The 7,500-nt window shown below is 42.6% G+C and overlaps 1 protein-coding gene across 1 annotated transcript in view; it reads right to left on the bottom strand.

The window, feature by feature from the left end:
* LOC119574109 (tetraspanin-9-like) overlaps positions 1-607 on the bottom strand; it is a 35,108-nt gene extending 34,501 nt beyond the window's left edge. The window contains exon 1 of the mRNA XM_037921184.1: positions 587-607. The gene's annotated coding sequence lies outside the window, so the exon portion shown is untranslated. The remainder of the gene's footprint in view (positions 1-586) is intronic.
* Between the last annotated feature and the right edge of the window lie 6,893 nt (positions 608-7,500).

Consider the following 7,500-nt stretch of genomic DNA (forward strand, 5'->3'; position numbering starts at 1 on the left):
GTGGTGGGGGGGGAGGGAGGAGGGGAGGAGGAGGAAGGCGTGAGGAGGAGGGGAGGAGGAGGAGGCGGGGGACGGGAGCGGTGGAGAGAAGGGTGAGGAGCGAGGGATAGGAGAGCGAGGAGAGAAAGAATGAGAGAGAAAAGTAGGAACCAAATCGGAAGGAGAGAGAAAGAGGAAGAAGGAAGTAATGAGGAAGAGAGAGAGAAGGAGGAAAAAAGACATGTAATGGACAGGGGGGTAATGCGGGGAAGGCGGAGAGAAGGAGAAGGAGGAGGAAAAGGAGGATGAGGGAAGAGGATGGAGGAGGAGGGGAGGAGGAGGAGGAGGAGGGGGGAGGGGGAGAGAAGGAGGAGGAGGAGGAAGAGGAGGAGGAGGAAGAGGAGGAGGAGGAGGAGAGAGGAGAAAGAGGAGGAGGAGGAGGAGGAGGAGGAGAAAAGGAAAAAAAAAGAAGAAAGAGAAAGAGTAAGGAAAAAAATACAAATAAGAAAAACAACAAAAACAGTCGAAATAACAGAACCACGAGAATCAAAACAATAAAAAAAAAATAAAAATAATACCAAGATGCACTGAATTTCTTCAAACTTACTCTTTTCCGTCACTCCGGAGTTCGCCTCCCGCTCTGAAACGAAGTGGAAAGAATGCTAATTAAACACCGAGACTGAATGTATCTTTAGTGAAATAAGGCATTTCTATTGCTTTTTTTAAAATAAAACGAATGATTATCATTATCATTTTTCTTGTTACTATTTATCATTGGCATTTTATGGGTGTTATCAGAATATTCATTTTAATCCTCGTTTTTCTGTTATCACATTATTTAACATTATCATTATCATCACTATTATCAGGTTGTTATCATCATATTCATCTTTTCTGTTATCCTTTCCATCATCGTTATCATTATCAATATTTATTATCATTATTATCATCATTTTTAATCGGTATGTCTTGCTTCTGGTTAATGCGTGTGAAGAGAGAGATAAAAAAGAGAAAATAACCATAAAATTCGACTAAGAAAGAGACGAAAAGAGAAAAACGCACATACAATGAGGGGGGGGGGGGGGTACGTACACAAAAAACGTACATGCGCTTAAGACTTATTACCCCTCCCCCCTCCCCCTCCCTCCTAGAACCCACCAGGGTCACAGAATTATTTTTTATTAGAAGTTTCTCTTTTTTTTTATCTCTCTTTCTTCGTTCTCTTCGCCCTCTCTCCCCTTACTCTCTCTCTCTCTCGCTCTTTCTCCCCCCCCCCCTCTCTCTCTCTCTCTCTCTCTCTCTCTCTCTCTCTCTCTCTCTCTCTCTCTCTCCTCTCTCTCTCTCTCTCCTCTTCTCTCCTCTCTTCTCTCTCTCTCTTCTCTCTCTTCTCTCTCTTCCTCTCTCCTCCTCTTCTCTCTCCTCTCTCTCATCTCTCTCTCTCTCTCTCTCTCTCTCTCTCTCTCTTCTCTTCTCTCCTTCTCTCTCTCTCTCTCTCTCTCTCTCCTCTCTCTCTCTCCTCTCTCTCTCTCCTCTCCCCCCCCCTCTCTCTCGCGCGCGCAAATAGTCTATCTATCTATTCACCTATCTACCTTTCTATTTATTGTCTATCTCTGATTTCCCTTCCTTTCTTTCTCATTCCCTTTCTCCTTTCTCCCTCCTTCCTCTCGTCTTCTTTTGCTCTCTCACCCTTACCATCTCTCCCTCTTCCCTTATCTTTCCCTTTCTCTTATCTCCTTCTCCCTTTCTCCCCCCTACCACCCTCCCCCCTTCCCACTACCTCTCTCCCCCTCCCCCCCCTCCCTCTCCCTTCCAATCAAATCTCTCCCTTAACCCCCTCCCCCTCCCCTCCCCCTCCCCCTCTCCCTCTCGGAAGACATAAACCAAATGTTGTTTTTATTTTATTTTTTTTTTCCGACGAACCATCATCGGGGATTCCCCCCTCCCCCTCCCCCATCGAAAAAAATTCTCTGGATTTTCGTTGTTTGTTTTTACTTTTTTTTTTGTAATTATCATTCTCGTTATTGTTATTTCTTTGTTTGTTTCGTTTTCGTTGTTTGTTTTGTTTGTTGGCTGTGATTATTATTCTTGTTTTTGTCTATTTTGTTTTTATTATTATTCTCGCTATTGTTAAATTATTTTTGGTTGTTTCCTTTTTATCAATATTGTTCTTCCTTTTATCTTTATTTTCGTTTTGATCTGCATCGATAGATGGATATTAATATTATTATTCTTGTTAGATCATATCACCATTATCCTTATCCTTACATTTACCTCTGTTATCTTTCAGTATCAGTAACAGCTACTGATATCATTATTATCTTTCATAACGTTCTCTTCTTTTTTCCCACTTCTTATCATTATAACATCATTATTCATTATTCCCTACTTCTTATCATCGTTATCGTCATTATCCTTTCTCCTATCTTTGCTGTTATTAACTATTCCACTATTATCACTAGCATCGTCTCGAATGATCTTGGAAGTGTGCGTATTTCGTTATATAGACGTCTTTGGTATAACACAAAGAATATATACTTACACCTGTGTACTGCATATCGTATGCTATGTACATGAACATATCAACGGCATATCAAAACTGCGTGTAGTCGACACTCTCCACCTCCTTCCTTTACTCAATTAATTTATTCCTCCTCCCTCCTCCATTTTTAACCCTCCTTCCCTCCTCAACCTCTTCCCCACATCCTCGTTTCCCACACCCTCCCTCCCCTCACATCCCTCTCCCACACATCCTCGCTCCCCCACTTCCCTCCATCCCTCCTCCTACATCTTCTCCCCCACACCCTCCCTCCCCCCACATCCTCTCCCCCACTCCCACCCCCTTCCTTCAACTCCCTCCCTCCTCCTTTCCCTCACTCCCATCCTTCCCCTCCTTACCCCTCCCCCTCCCTCCTCTCTCTTCTCTCTCTCTCTCTTCTCTCTCTCTCTCTCTCTCTCTCTCTCTCTCTCTCTTCTCTCTACCCTCTACCCTCTACTCTCTACCCTCTACCCTCTACTCTCTACCCTCTACCCTCTACTCTCTACTCTCTACCCTCTACCCTCTACTCTCTACTCCCTCCTTCCCCTCCCTCCCTCCGTCGCCTCGACCCACCCCACTCGACAGCATACTCCGGCAGCGCCATTACGCTTCACGCACAATATCATCACATATTCATCCCCCATTGATCTGGTTCCTGGCGGGCAGTTTGGGAGCGGAGGCTCTGATCGGAGAGAATCGCTTCTGGCACTGATGTAATTGTTGTTATTACTAGCGGTGTTGGTATCATTATCGCTATCATCATCTTCATTATTATTATCATTATTATGTGTTATTACTATTATCATTATCACTATCATTATTAGAATCACTATCATTGTCATTAGTATTATCGTAATTATCATCACTATTATTACTAATCATTATCAATGCTATCATAATCATTATCATCTCTAATCCTTATCACATAATCCTCATTTTTGCCATTACAATCAACAACATCAAAAGACAAACTAAATAACAAAAAATCCGACGTAAAGATACCAGATCAAGATAAAAGAAAAAGAAAAAAAAACAAGAAGTAAGTAATGAAGTTAAAAAGGCGAAAGCAGTAATAGACGTGACGCAATAACAGGGAAATAACAGTAGAAACAAAAACAAGAGAAAATCACAGTTTTATTCCTGCACTGAAATAACCATAAAAAATGAAGAAACAAAGTAATGACACCAATAATAAAACTCGAAAGAGAAACATCAATAAAAAAAAAAAAAAAGGGAAAAACATATCAACAAGTGAAACAACAAAAACAATATCGTCAGTAATAGTACTAACAACATAATCAACAAATATAAAAGCAGTAACATCAATAATAACAACAATAACAACAACAACAACAACAACAACAGTAGCAGTAGCAGAGAACACAGCGGAGCCGACGTGGCAGTAATAACAGTAATTATCGACAAAAACATAACGTCAAAAACATGAATAGATGTAAGAACCTGAAGTAACAAAACCGAGGTTGGGAAGCGTTCGAGAATTGATGTCAAGCTCTTTTCTCTCCTATTCTTGCTCTTTCTTTCTCTTTCTCTCTCTCTTTTCTTTTTTCACTTTTTCTATTTCTCGTATTTTCACCCTCTCTCTTTCTTTTTCTCGTATTCTCCCTCCCCCCCCCCCCCTCTCTCTCTCTCTCTCTCTCTCTCTCTCTCTCTCTCTCTCTCTCTCTCTCTCTCTCTCTCTCTCTCTCTCTCTCTCTATCTATCTCTTTCTCAGTGTCTTCCATTCACTCTCTCTATCTATCCATCTATCTATTCTATCTGTCTACGTATCTATATATGTATCTAAATTTCTTTTTCTATATATCTATCGATTTAACTGTCTATATATCTATCTATCTATTTATCTATCTATATATATATAGAGAGAGAGAGAAAGAGAGAGATACAGACAGACAGACAGACAGAGAAACAGAGAGAGAGAGAGAGAAACAGAGAAACAGAGAGAAACCGAAACAAACAAACAGGCACAGACCGAAGCCAAGAGCGCGAACACCAACACATCCGAACACATCCCTCTCACGCCGAGGTCAAGTCCTGATGAACACCTTCGAACACAGTCACGGTTGCAAGTTGCAATCTCCCTCTCAATGTTGCACGAGCAGTCAACCCACTGTGACGGACAAGGACGTTGCGAGTGGTTGCTTATCCTCACTGCTGGTTATTTTGACGAAAAAGGTAAAGAAAAAGGAGAAGGAGAGAGAGAGAGAGAGAGAGAGAGAGAGAGAGAGAGAGAGAGAGAGAGAGAGGAGAGAGAGAGAGAGAGAGAGAGAGAGAGAGAGAGAGAGAGAAGAGAGAGAGAGAGAGAGAGAGAAGAGAGAAGAGAGAGAGAGAAAGGAGAAAGAGGAAGAGAAAGAGAAGAGAGAGAGAGAGAGAGAGAGAGAGAGAGAGAGAGAGAGAGAGAGAGAGGAGAGAGAGAGAGATTAAGACAGGGAGAGAAAGGACAGGAAAAAAAAGGATTCAAAGAAAACGAAGAGCCAAAGAAAGGAAGAGAAAGAGATAACACATGATAAGGACAGGCAGGAGTAGAAAGGAATGAAAGGGAGAGGAAAGAAAAGGGAAAATAAAGGATAGGAAGAGACCGGAGAGAAAGAGATAGGCAAAGGAGGAAGAGAGAAAGAAAGGAAGGAAGGATAAAGACACAAGAACGGGGAAGAGAAGAGAAGGAACAGAAGAAGGAAAGCAATTTATATGAAAGGGAAAAAAATAGTTAATCACACAACTTAGGAAAATGAAAAGAAATTTTCACTCATCTTGAGCTACAAGACAATTACTTCCGCTTGAATTTCAGAATATCATTATTTTCTTAAAACTCTCGAGGTTTTCACTTATTCATTTCTTCATCATTATCGTTATTTGTGGTATTATCAGAATCATAATATTGCTGTTATCATAATCACTAATATTTTGATCGTAATCATCATCATTATTATTATCATCATCGTCATCACTACTATTATAATTATTATCATTATCATCTTCATTATCAGCATGTTCATTATCATCACCTTTATCACTGCTATAAGTCAAATCATGACTCGTTATTAAACATGAACAATAAATTATTATTGATGATTATCTTAACTGTCCTCAATACGATAATTACCTCATTAATATCATCACCATCATGACACACACCTTAATAAAGTTTATCGACTGCCATCACTACCGCCACTATCATTACCATCACCATTATTATCCTTACCACCACAAGGAATATTCCAACAGCTCACTTAACCCACTGGCAGCTTCCTCAACCCATGCATGACCGCCTTATGACTACCGCGCATGATCCTGACAGCCATGACAGCTTCCCTCATATCCTACTTTCGTCATGGCGAAGTTAAGCTCTCTCGACTCGTGAGATTATTTTTAAAAATGGTGGATTTTTGTTTTGTTTTGTGTTGTGAAGGAGGGAGTGGGAGAGAGGGGTGAAGTGGGTGAGGGAGAGGGAAGAGAGGAGGAAGAGAGGGAGGAAGGGAGGGAGGAAGGGAGGAAGGTAGGAAGGGTGGATGGGAGAGGAAAGGGAGAGGATAGATATTTGATTTGATTTGATAAATTTATTGCAGAGAAGTACAAATGATGCATGACCGTGTCTCGCAGGGCACGCTGTGAACTATATATACATACATATTCATATGAATATGCACACTCACATTCTCACTCGCACACACACACACACACACACACACACACACACACACACACACACACACACACACACACGCACACACACACACACACACACACACACACACACACACACACACACACACACACACACACACAACACAACCACACAAAACACACACACACACACACACACACACACACACACACACCACCCCCACCCTAAAAGCACATCACAAGCACACCGCAAGCTTTCATGTCACCGCAAACGATCCGTGGCTTTGCTTTACGGCCTATGCACGCCAAGCAACCGTGCATGCGACTCCTTTGCTTGCCACGCGCGAGCAACTCCATAATGCAACGGGAGGGACGGGGAGGGCGCAGGGACAGGGGTGGAGAGGGAGAGGAGGGGAAGACGGGGAGAAGGGGAGAGGAGGGGAGAGGGGTGGAGAGAGGGAGAGGAAGAGGGAGGGAGAGGAAGAGGAAGGGGAGGGTGGAGAAGGGGACAGGGGCAGGGAGAGGGAAAGGAGGGAGAGGGATGGAGGAATGGGGAGAGGGGTAGTAAGGTGGGAAGAAAGGAGGAGAGAGGGGAGGGAGGAGGAAAGGCGCGCGAAATTAGCCTGAAAGCATAAATTGGGTTCGGATGCGTAGCTTTTAGGGTCGTTTTGTGCTTTTAGATTGCCCTCTTCCTCCCTCCCTCCCTCCCTCTCCCTCCTCCCTTTCCCTCTCTCCCTCCGTTTCCCTCTCCCTCTTCCTCCCCCCCTGCCTCCTCTCTCTCTCACTCTCCCTCCCTCCCTTCCTCCCCCCCCCCCCCCCGCCAACGCAAGGAGCCGTCACACCTCGACACATAAATCAGACGCGTCATAAATCCGTCAGTGGCTTGGGTGGAGCAAGGTCTCCGGACCCTGATCAGATCGAGGAGTTCTTCTGTCTTTGTTCTGTGTTTGGTGTGTTTTTGTTCTGTTTTTGTCTTTGGTTTGGTGTGTATTTGTTTTGTTTTTGTCTTTGGTTTGGTGTGTATTTGTTTTGTTTTTGTTGTGTTTGGTTTGTATTTGTTTTGTTTTGTCTTTGGCTTGGTGTGTATTTGTTTTGCTTTTGTTCTGTGTTTGGTGTGTCATTGTTTTTTTGTCCTAGGTTTGGTGTGTATTTGTTTTGTTTTTGTTCTTTGTTTAGTGTGTATGTTTTGTGTTCGGTGTTTTTGTCTTTGTTTTGGTGTGTATTTATTGTTTCTGTTGCCTTTTTTCGAGTTATGTTGTTTTGTCTTTGTGTTATTGTTCTGTTCTTGTTATTTTTCTGCTTTTATTCTATATCTATGTGCTTATTTTCCTCTGCCTTTTGGA

This window comes from Penaeus monodon, chromosome 6 (genome assembly GCF_015228065.2).
Source record: "Penaeus monodon isolate SGIC_2016 chromosome 6, NSTDA_Pmon_1, whole genome shotgun sequence".
NCBI classification, from domain to species: Eukaryota; Metazoa; Arthropoda; class Malacostraca; order Decapoda; family Penaeidae; genus Penaeus; species Penaeus monodon.